The sequence below is a fragment of the Lethenteron reissneri genome, chromosome 54 (genome assembly GCF_015708825.2).
Source record: "Lethenteron reissneri isolate LAM-NWPU_2019-01 chromosome 54, ASM1570882v1, whole genome shotgun sequence".
NCBI classification, from domain to species: domain Eukaryota; kingdom Metazoa; phylum Chordata; class Hyperoartia; order Petromyzontiformes; family Petromyzontidae; genus Lethenteron; species Lethenteron reissneri.
In genome coordinates, this window is record NC_083832.1 from 3,652,270 (window position 1) to 3,664,286 (window position 12,017).

The 12,017-nt window shown below is 61.7% G+C and overlaps 1 pseudogene; it reads right to left on the minus strand.

Annotated features, from left to right (window-relative positions):
* LOC133356403 (beta-1,4 N-acetylgalactosaminyltransferase 1-like) overlaps nt 1-12,017 on the minus strand; it is a 40,925-nt pseudogene that overhangs the window by 15,349 nt on the left and 13,559 nt on the right.

A 12,017-nucleotide genomic window follows, 5' to 3' on the forward strand; every position in this document is an offset into this window, starting at 1 on the left:
CACCCTGCCCCACTACCCCCACCAACCTGTCACTCACCCGGCCCCACGACACCCACCAACCTGTCACTCACCCTGCCCCACTACCCCCACAAACCTGTCACTCACCCTGCCCCACTACCCCCACCAACCTGTCACTCACCCTGCCCCACGACCCCCACCAACCTGCCACTCACCCTGCCCCACTACCTCCACCAACCTGCCACTCACCCTGCCCCACTACCCCCACCAACCTGTCACTCACCCTGCCCCACTACCTCCACCAACCTGCCACTCACCCTGCCCCACTACCTCCACCAACCTGTCACTCACCCTGCCCCACTACCTCCACCAACCTGTCACTCACCCTGCCCCACTACCCCCACCAACCTGCCACTCACCCTGCCCCACGACCCCCACCAACCTGCCACTCACCCTGCCCCACGACCTCTACCAACCTGTCACTCACCCTGCCCCACGACCTCCACCAACCTGTCACTCACCCTGCCCCACGACCTCCACCAACCTGTCACTCACCCTGCCCCACTACCTCCACCAACCTGTCACTCACCCTGCCCCACGACCTCCACCAACCTGTCACTCACCCTGCCCCACGACCTCCACCAACCTGCCACTCACCCTGCCCCACGACCTCCACCAACCTGCCACTCACCCTGCCCCACGACCTCCACCAACCTGCCACTCACCCCTCCCCACTACCTCCACCAACCTGCCACTCACCCTGCCCCACTACCCCCACCAACCTGCCACTCACCCTGCCCCACTACCCCCACCAACCTGCCACTCACCCTGCCCCACCACCTCCACCAACCTGTCACTCACCCTGCCCCACTACCCCCACCAACCTGTCACTCACCCTGCCCCACTACCTCCACCAACCTGCCACTCACCCTGCCCCACGACCTCCACCAACCTGTCACTCACCCTGCCCCACTACCCCCACCAACCTGCCACTCACCCTGCCCCACGACCCCCACCAACCTGCCACTCACCCTGCCCCACGACCTCCACCAACCTGTCACTCACCCTGCCCCACTACCTCCACCAACCTGCCACTCACCCTGCCCCACGACCTCCACCAACCTGTCACTCACCCTGCCCCACGACCTCCACCAACCTGTCACTCACCCTGCCCCACTACCTCCACCAACCTGTCACTCACCCTGCCCCACGACCTCCACCAACCTGTCACTCACCCTGCCCCACGACCTCCACCAACCTGCCACTCACCCTGCCCCACGACCCCCACCAACCTACCACTCACCCTGCCCCACGACCCCCACCAACCTGTCACTCACCCTGCCCCACTACCTCCACCAACCTGTCACTCACCCTGCCCCACGACCCCCACCAACCTGCCACTCACCCCGCCCCACGACCTCCACCAACCTGTCACTCACCCTGCCCCACTACCTCCACCAACCTGTCACTCACCCTGCCCCACGACCCCCACCAACCTGTCACTCACCCTGCCCCACTACCTCCACCAACCTGCCACTCACCCTGCCCCACGACCCCCACCAACCTGCCACTCACCCCGCCCCACGACCTCCACCAACCTGCCACTCACCCTGCCCCACGACCCCCACCAACCTGCCACTCACCCTGCCCCACGACCTCCACCAACCTGCCACTCACCCCTCCCCACTACCTCCACCAACCTGCCACTCACCCTGCCCCACGACCTCCACCAACCTGTCACTCACCCTGCCCCACTACCCCCACCAACCTGCCACTCACCCTGCCCCACTACCCCCACCAACCTGTCACTCACCCTGCCCCACCACCTCCACCAACCTGCCACTCACCCTGCCCCACCACCTCCACCAACCTGCCACTCACCCCTCCCCACTACCTCCACCAACCTGCCACTCACCCTGCCCCACTACCTCCACCAACCTGCCACTCACCCTGCCCCACTACCCCCACCAACCTGCCACTCACCCTGCCCCACCACCTCCACCAACCTGTCACTCACCCTGCCCCACGACCCCCACCAACCTGCCACTCACCCTGCCCCACTACCTCCACCAACCTGCCACTCACCTTGCCCCACGACCTCCACCAACCTGTCACTCACCCCGCCCCACTACCTCCACCAACCTGTCACTCACCCTGCCCCACTACCTCCACCAACCTGTCACTCACCCCGCCCCACGACCTCCACCAACCTGTCACTCACCCTGCCCCACTACCTCCACCAACCTGTCACTCACCCTGCCCCACCACCTCCACCAACCTGCCACTCACCCCGCCCCACGACCTCCACCAACCTGCCACTCACCCTGCCCCACGACCTCCACCAACCTGCCACTCACCCTGCCCCACGACCTCCACCAACCTGCCACTCACCCTGCCCCACGACCTCCACCAACCTGTCACTCACCCTGCCCCACGACCTCCACCAACCTGTCACTCACCCTGCCCCACGACCTCCACCAACCTGCCACTCACCCCGCCCCACGACCCCCACCAACCTGTCACTCACCCTGCCCCACCACCTCCACCAACCTGTCACTCACCCTGCCCCACGACCTCCACCAACCTGCCACTCACCCTGCCCCACGACCTCCACCAACCTGTCACTCACCCCGCCCCACGACCTCCAACAACCTGCCACTCACCCCGCCCCACGACCTCCACCAACCTGCCACTCACCCTGCCCCACGACCTCCACCAACCTGCCACTCACCCTGCCCCACGACCTCCACCAACCTGCCACTCACCCCGCCCCACGACCTCCACCAACCTGCCACTCACCCTGCCCCACGACCTCCACCAACCTGTCACTCACCCTGCCCCACGACCTCCACCAACCTGCCACTCACCCTGCCCCACGACCTCCACCAACCTGTCACTCACCCTGCCCCACGACCTCCACCAACCTGTCACTCACCCTGCCCCACCACCTCCACCAACCTGTCACTCACCCTGCCCCACGACCTCCAACAACCTGTCACTCACCCTGCCCCACGACCTCCACCAACCTGCCACTCACCCTGCCCCACGACCTCCACCAACCTGTCACTCACCCTGCCCCACTACCTCCACCAACCTGTCACTCACCCTGCCCCACCACCTCCACCAACCTGTCACTCACCCTGCCCCACGACCTCCACCAACCTGTCACTCACCCTGCCCCACGACCTCCACCAACCTGCCACTCACCCTGCCCCACTACCTCCACCAACCTGTCACTCACCCTGCCCCACGACCTCCACCAACCTGCCACTCACCCCTCCCCACTACCTCCACCAACCTGTCACTCACCCTGCCCCACGACCTCCACCAACCTGCCACTCACCCCTCCCCACTACCTCCACCAACCTGTCACTCACCCTGCCCACGACCTCCACCAACCTGCCACTCACCCCTCCCCACTACCTCCACCAACCTGCCACTCACCCTGCCCCACTACCCCCACCGACCTGTCACTCATCCTGCCCCACTACCTCCACCAACCTGCCACTCACCCTGCCCCACTACCTCCACCAACCTGCCACTCACCCTGCCCCACTACCTCCACCAACCTGTCACTCACCCTGCCCCACGACCTCCACCAACCTGCCACTCACCCCTCCCCACTACCTCCACCAACCTGTCACTCACCCTGCCCCACGACCTCCACCAACCTGCCACTCACCCCTCCCCACTACCTCCACCAACCTGTCACTCACCCTGCCCCACGACCTCCACCAACCTGCCACTCACCCCTCCCCACTACCTCCACCAACCTGCCACTCACCCTGCCCCACGACCTCCACCAACCTGCCACTCACCCCTCCCCACTACCTCCACCAACCTGTCACTCACCCTGCCCCACGACCTCCACCAACCTGCCACTCACCCTGCCCCACGACCTCCACCAACCTGCCACTCACCCTGCCCCACGACCTCCACCAACCTGCCACTCACCCTGCCCCACGACCTCCACCAACCTGTCACTCACCCTGCCCCACGACCTCCACCAACCTGCCACTCACCCTGCCCCACGACCTCCACCAACCTGCCACTCACCCTGCCCCACGACCTCCACCAACCTGCCACTCACCCTGCCCACGACCTCCACCAACCTGTCACTCACACTGCCCAACTACCTCCACCAACCTGCCACTCACCCTGCCCACGACCTCCACCAACCTGCCACTCACCCTGCCCCACGACCTCCACCAACCTGTCACTCACACTGCCCAACTACCTCCACCAACCTGCCACTCACCCTGCCCCACGACCCCCACCAACCTGTCACTCACACTGCCCAACTACCTCCACCAACCTGCCACTCACCCTGCCCCACGACCCCCACCAACCTGCCACTCACCCTGCCCCACGACCCCCACCAACCTGTCACTCACACTGCCCAACTACCTCCACCAACCTGCCACTCACCCTGCCCCACGACCCCCACCAACCTGTCACTCACACTGCCCCACTACCTCCACCAACCTGCCACTCACCCTGCCCCACGACCCCCACCAACCTGTCACTCACACTGCCCAACTACTTCCACCAACCTGTCACTCACCCTGCCCCACGACCCCCACCAACCTGTCACTCACACTGCCCAACTACCTCCACCAACCTGTCACTCACCCTGCCCCACGACCCCCACCAACCTGTCACTCACACTGCCCAACTACCTCCACCAACCTGTCACTCACCCTGCCCCACTACCTCCACCAACCTGCCACTCACCCTGCCCTACGACCTCCACCAACCTGTCACTCACCCTGCCCCACGACCTCCACCAACCTGTCACTCACCCTGCCCCACGACCTCCACCAACCTGTCACTCACCCTGCCCCACTACCTCCACCAACCTGCCACTCACCCTGCCCCACGACCTCCACCAACCTGTCACTCACCCTGCCCCACGACCTCCACCAACCTGTCACTCACCCTGCCCCACGACCTCCACCAACCTGCCACTCACCCTGCCCCACGACCTCCACCAACCTGTCACTCACCCTGCCCCACGACCTCCACCAACCTGCCACTCACCCTGCCCCACGACCCCCACCAACCTGCCACTCACCCTGCCCCACTACCTCCACCAACCTGCCACTCACCCTGCCCCACTACCTCCACCAACCTGCCACTCACCCTGCCCCACGACCTCCACCAACCTGTCACTCACCCTGCCCCACTACCCCCACCAACCTGCCACTCACCCTGCCCCACTACCTCCACCAACCTGTCACTCACCCTGCCCCACTACCTCCACCAACCTGCCACTCACCCTGCACCACGACCTCCACCAACCTGCCACTCACCCTGCCCACGACCTCCACCAACCTGCCACTCACCCTGCCCCACTACCCCCACCAACCTGTCACTCACCCTGCCCCACTACCCCCACCAACCTGTCACTCACCCGGCCCCACGACACCCACCAACCTGTCACTCACCCTGCCCCACTACCCCCACAAACCTGTCACTCACCCTGCCCCACTACCCCCCACCAACCTGTCACTCACCCTGCCCCACGACCCCCACCAACCTGTCACTCACCCTGCCCCACGACCCCCACCAACCTGTCACTCACCCTGCCCCACTACCCCCACCAACCTGTCACTCACCCTGCCCCACGACCCCCACCAACCTGTCACTCACCCTGCCCCACTACCCCCACAAACCTGTCACTCACCCTGCCCCACTACCCCCACCAACCTGTCACTCACCCTGCCCCACGACCCCCACCAACCTGTCACTCACCCCGCCCCACGACCTCCACCAACCTGTCACTCACCCTGCCCCACGACCTCCACCAACCTGTCACTCACCCTGCCCCACTACCCCCACCAACCTGCCACTCACCCTGCCCCACTACCTCCACCAACCTGCCACTCACCCTGCCCCACGACCTCCACCAACCTGCCACTCACCCTGCCCCACTACCCCCACCAACCTGCCACTCACCCTGCCCCACTACCCCCACCAACCTGCCACTCACCCTGCCCCACCACCTCCACCAACCTGTCACTCACCCTGCCCCACTACCCCCACCAACCTGTCACTCACCCTGCCCCACTACCTCCACCAACCTGCCACTCACCCTGCCCCACGACCTCCACCAACCTGCCACTCACCCTGCCCCACTACCTCCACCAACCTGCCACTCACCCTGCCCCACGACCCCCACCAACCTGTCACTCACCCTGCCCCACTACCTCCACCAACCTGTCACTCACCCTGCCCCACTACCCCCACCAACCTGCCACTCACCCTGCCCCACGACCCCCACCAACCTGCCACTCACCCTGCCCCACGACCTCCACCAACCTGTCACTCACCCTGCCCCACTACCTCCACCAACCTGCCACTCACCCTGCCCCACGACCTCCACCAACCTGTCACTCACCCTGCCCCACGACCTCCACCAACCTGTCACTCACCCTGCCCCACTACCTCCACCAACCTGTCACTCACCCTGCCCCACGACCTCCACCAACCTGTCACTCACCCTGCCCCACGACCTCCACCAACCTGCCACTCACTCTGCCCCACGACCCCCACCAACCTGCCACTCACCCTGCCCCACGACCCCCACCAACCTGTCACTCACCCTGCCCCACTACCTCCACCAACCTGTCACTCACCCTGCCCCACGACCCGCACCAACCTGCCACTCACCCCGCCCCACGACCTCCACCAACCTGTCACTCACCCTGCCCCACTACCTCCCCCAACCTGTCACTCACCCTGCCCCACGACCCCCACCAACCTGTCACTCACCCTGCCCCACTACCTCCACCAACCTGCCACTCACCCTGCCCCACGACCCCCACCAACCTGCCACTCACCCCGCCCCACGACCTCCACCAACCTGTCACTCACCCTGCCCCACGACCTCCACCAACCTGTCACTCACCCTGCCCCACGACCCCCACCAACCTGTCACTCACCCTGCCCCACGACCTCCACCAACCTGCCACTCACCCTGCCCCACGACCCCCACCAACCTGCCACTCACCCTGCCCCACGACCTCCACCAACCTGCCACTCACCCCTCCCCACTACCTCCACCAACCTGCCACTCACCCTGCCCCACTACCTCCACCAACCTGCCACTCACCCTGCCCCACTACCCCCACCAACCTGCCACTCACCCTGCCCCACGACCTCCACCAACCTGCCACTCACCCCTCCCCACTACCTCCACCAACCTGCCACTCACCCTGCCCCACTACCCCCACCAACCTGCCACTCACCCTGCCCCACTACCTCCACCAACCTGCCACTCACCCTGCCCCACGACCTCCACCAACCTGTCACTCACCCTGCCCCACGACCCCCACCAACCTGCCACTCACCCTGCCCCACCACCTCCACCAACCTGTCACTCACCCTGCCCCACTACCTCCACCAACCTGCCACTCACCCTGCCCCACTACCTCCACCAACCTGCCACTCACCCTGCCCCACGACCTCCACCAACCTGTCACTCACCCTGCCCCACGACCCCCACCAACCTGTCACTCACCCTGCCCCACTACCCCCACCAACCTGCCACTCACCCTGCCCCACCACCTCCACCAACCTGTCACTCACCCTGCCCCACTACCTCCACCAACCTGCCACTCACCCTGCCCCACGACCTCCACCAACCTGCCACTCACCCTGCCCCACCACCTCCACCAACCTGTCACTCACCCTGCCCCACTACCTCCACCAACCTGCCACTCACCCTGCCCCACTACCTCCACCAACCTGCCACTCACCCTGCCCCACCACCTCCACCAACCTGTCACTCACCCTGCCCCACCACCTCCACCAACCTGTCACTCACCCTGCCCCACTACCTCCACCAACCTGCCACTCACCCTGCCCCACTACCTCCACCAACCTGCCACTCACCCTGCCCCACGACCTCCACCAACCTGTCACTCACCCTGCCCCACGACCCCCACCAACCTGTCACTCACCCTGCCCCACTACCCCCACCAACCTGCCACTCACCCTGCCCCACCACCTCCACCAACCTGTCACTCACCCTGCCCCACTACCTCCACCAACCTGCCACTCACCCTGCCCCACTACCTCCACCAACCTGCCACTCACCCTGCCCCACGACCTCCACCAACCTGTCACTCACCCTGCCCCACTACCTCCACCAACCTGCCACTCACCCCTCCCCACTACCCCCACCAACCTGCCACTCACCCTGCCCCACTACCTCCACCAACCTGCCACTCACCCTGCCCCACGACCTCCACCAACCTGTCACTCACCCTGCCCCACGACCCCCACCAACCTGTCACTCACCCTGCCCCACTACCCCCACCAACCTGCCACTCACCCTGCCCCACGACCCCCACCAACCTGCCACTCACCCTGCCCCACGACCTCCACCAACCTGCCACTCACCCTGCCCCATGACCCCCACCAACCTGTCACTCACCCTGCCCCACTACCTCCACCAACCTGCCACTCACCCTGCCCCACGACCTCCACCAACCTGTCACTCACCCTGCCCCACGACCTCCACCAACCTGTCACTCACCCTGCCCCACTACCTCCACCAACCTGTCACTCACCCTGCCCCACGACCTCCACCAACCTGCCACTCACCCTGCCCCACGACCTCCACCAACCTGCCACTCACCCTGCCCCACCACCTCCACCAACCTGCCACTCACCCTGCCCCACGACCTCCACCAACCTGCCACTCACCCTGCCCCACTACCTCCACCAACCTGCCACTCACCCCGCCCCACGACCTCCACCAACCTGTCACTCACCCTGCCCAACGACCTCCACCAACCTGCCACTCACCCTGCCCCACGACCCCCACCAACCTGCCACTCACCCCTCCCCACGACCTCCACCAACCTGTCACTCACCCTGCCCAACGACCTCCACCATGAGGGCCATTAATTAATCTCCCCTTCTTCAGTTTGGGCAGGGATCACCAAAGCATCGCAAACTCCAGAGAGGGAACACGTGGACGACTCACCTCGTACTTGTCTCTGGAGACGGTGTACAGCCCCAGGCCTGCGAGCGAGAGAACCACGTGAGCGGGGTCAGGGCAGGAGGGCGCTGCTGTTGCTGCTGCTGCCGCTGCTGCTGCTGCTACTGCTGCTGCTGCTACTGCTGCTGCTACTACTGCTGCTACTGCTGCTACTGATGCTGCTACTGCTACCGCTGCTGTTGCTGCTGCTGCTACTGCTGCTACTGCTGCCGCCGCTGCTGCTACTGCTGCTGCTACTGCTGCCGCTGCTACTGCTGCTGCTGCTACTACTGCTGCTACTGCTGCTACTGCTACTGCTGCTGCTGCTACTGCTGCTACTGATGCTGCTACTGCTGCTGCTGCTACTGCTGCTGCTGCTACTGATGCTGCTACTGCTACCGCTGCTGTTGCTGCTGCTGCTGCTACTGCTGCTGGTGCTACTGCTGCTACTGCTGCTGCTGCCGCCGCTGCTGCTGCTACTGCTGCTGCTACTGCTGCCGCTGCTGCTACTGCTGCTACTACTGCTGCTGCTACTACTGCTACTGCTGCTGCTTCTGCTACTGCTGCTGCCGCTGCCTCCACACGACCCTCTGACGCCAGTGCCGCCCCGACCTCACCGTCCAGGACCACGTCCTCTCCCCGCTTACACCAATCCAGTTCGACCAGCGTGGTGAAGTATGGTCAAATATCCCCCGTGACCCACCATGGCCTTGGGAAACCCTCATCCAGCAGTGTATTGACTAGGGGGCTGTAGCACATGTACAGATCTGTATGGTTTTCCAGAGTATACTGTCAAGGCGACACGTGCATGTGCCCAGTAAGGGTGTGCACAGTCGTACGCGCTCTGATGACACCGCTGCGATGTCGTTGTCACATCGCACACTGCACGGATGCCAGGGGGTCTTGTTTGAAGTCTACTTGGGGTGACGTTGGCTGGGTTGCCGTCGAGAAATAGCTTCTAAATTTCGATTTAAAGCTTTCGTGACTGCAGGGATTCATCTTCTTGGTTCTTTCGGTAAAGTCACGTAGAAGGGAAATAATAAAATAATAAAAATTTAAATATAATAAAATAATTCTCACGACGTTTCGGTCTGTCGGGAAAACCTGTTCTTCACCTGAGGACGGCTGCTTGCGTTGTGGCCGAAACGTCGTGAGAATTATTTTATTATGTTTTATTTTTATTATTTTATTATTTCACTTCTACGTGACTTTACCGAAAGAACCAAGAAAAAGAGCTTCTATATAGGTCCATGGGCCTTACCCGAAACAAACATCCCACGGAATATTTCATAAACACAAGTGCCGCGTTGTCTCCACAGCGTAATCTGACAATTCATCGAGAGACGAAAACAGTGCACTCGGAACCACACTGATCGTATCGCTGACTGCATCCGTGCGGTTCCAAGCGATGCTGCTGAGTTTGCAGTGCGGCGCCTTGTCGCAAGGCTCAGGGCTCAGGGTGCAGGACTGTGACACAGGCGCTGTCTATCGCAGACGGGTATTGTCTGCCAGAAGGGATTCGCTACTGCGTCTGATCCCAGTTGTTGTAGTTCGTGGGTAAGTTTCAAGTTGCTGATGACGATTGATGCATTGAAGCGCGAAATATATTTCATACTAAGCCAACATTAAAGTTGCCCGGACTTAGTTCAGATGCCACTTGCCATGGGCATGCATGTATGTCATGGCCAACTCAGGTTCAAAGACAATACACTGGCATCACCATGATGATGGTGCTGTTGAAGACGATGACGATGATGACGGTGGTGGTGATAATGACGATGGCAGGGTAATGAGAATGGTGACGATGGAAATGGTGATGGTTTTGATGAAGGTGGTGGTGAAGATGAAGATGGTGGTGGTGATGATGACGATGATGGTGGTAGTAGTGATGATGATGAAGGTGGTGGTGATGAAGGTGGGGCTGGTGGTAGTGATGATGATGGCAGGGTGATGGTGATGACAATGGTGGCTTCCTTGCGACCGCTGGCTATAGGCCAGGGTCCTCTCTTCGTACCGGGGATGAGGATGCTCTGCTGAGGCCGCACCTCCACGCCCCGAGTGGGGTAGGCGAGGGGCGAGTTGGGCTCCGCCACCAGCACCTGGCTCAGCTGGGACTCTCGTCTGACACACGCACAACGAGAGACCAACCCTCTGAGTCTCCACCATCCAACCTACAAATACTTCACCGGCAATCGCAGTACGGTGCTTGGAACCACTTTCGCCGCCGCTGTGAAGCATTGCGTTGTGGCCGAAACGTCGTGAGAATTGTATTTTATTGTGTTTTATTTGTATTATTTTAGTATTTCCCTTCTACGTGACTTTACCGAAAGAACCAAGAAGACAGTTTGCAGAGACCCTGTGCTCAAGGTGGGACATATCATCATCATCATCGCTATTCAAGTTTAGCTTTTTACCCAGAACCTTAGTTGTGTAGCAGAAGAAGAGAAGGAGGAGGATGAGTATCTAGGCAGGGAAGGCAGGCTGAGTGCATAGACTCCTTTCAGGAGGCGTGTGCATTGGTATGTGTGGCCAGCACCAATGGCGTCATTTGGTGCTGCTCAGTGGAGGCTACCCACACTGCTTATTGTTGAACTTCTATCGCAACAATGCGTAGCCAACCGTGCTCATCGGACGCGCGGAGGACAAGCTAAAAACAAAACGCAGTTCTAAAGAAATTCGTTTTCAAATCTAGATTTAAAAGTGCATAACTCCAGTGGTTTCCTAATATCGGAAAAAAGAGCGTTCCAGACGGCCGCAGAAGTGCATCTGAAAGCGCATAAAATCGCGTTTACAGGGAGATTGCCGCATACATTCTGGAATTACGTCTTAATTGAAGAGTAAGGATGGTTAAACTATAAATGGTTCCTATCTTACGGTTCGTTGATGGAATTTATTCTGTGAAAAGTGTGCCGAGGTGAGTAAGCTTTGAAATGTGTAACCATATTTGTTTAGGATGAATAACACCTTCAAATAATACAGTGTATACTCATACCACGGCTTAGCGTGTGTGACACAATGTGTGTCTGTCCGAGTACGTCTGGATTACTCCATTCAAGCCGAGGGTTGGGAA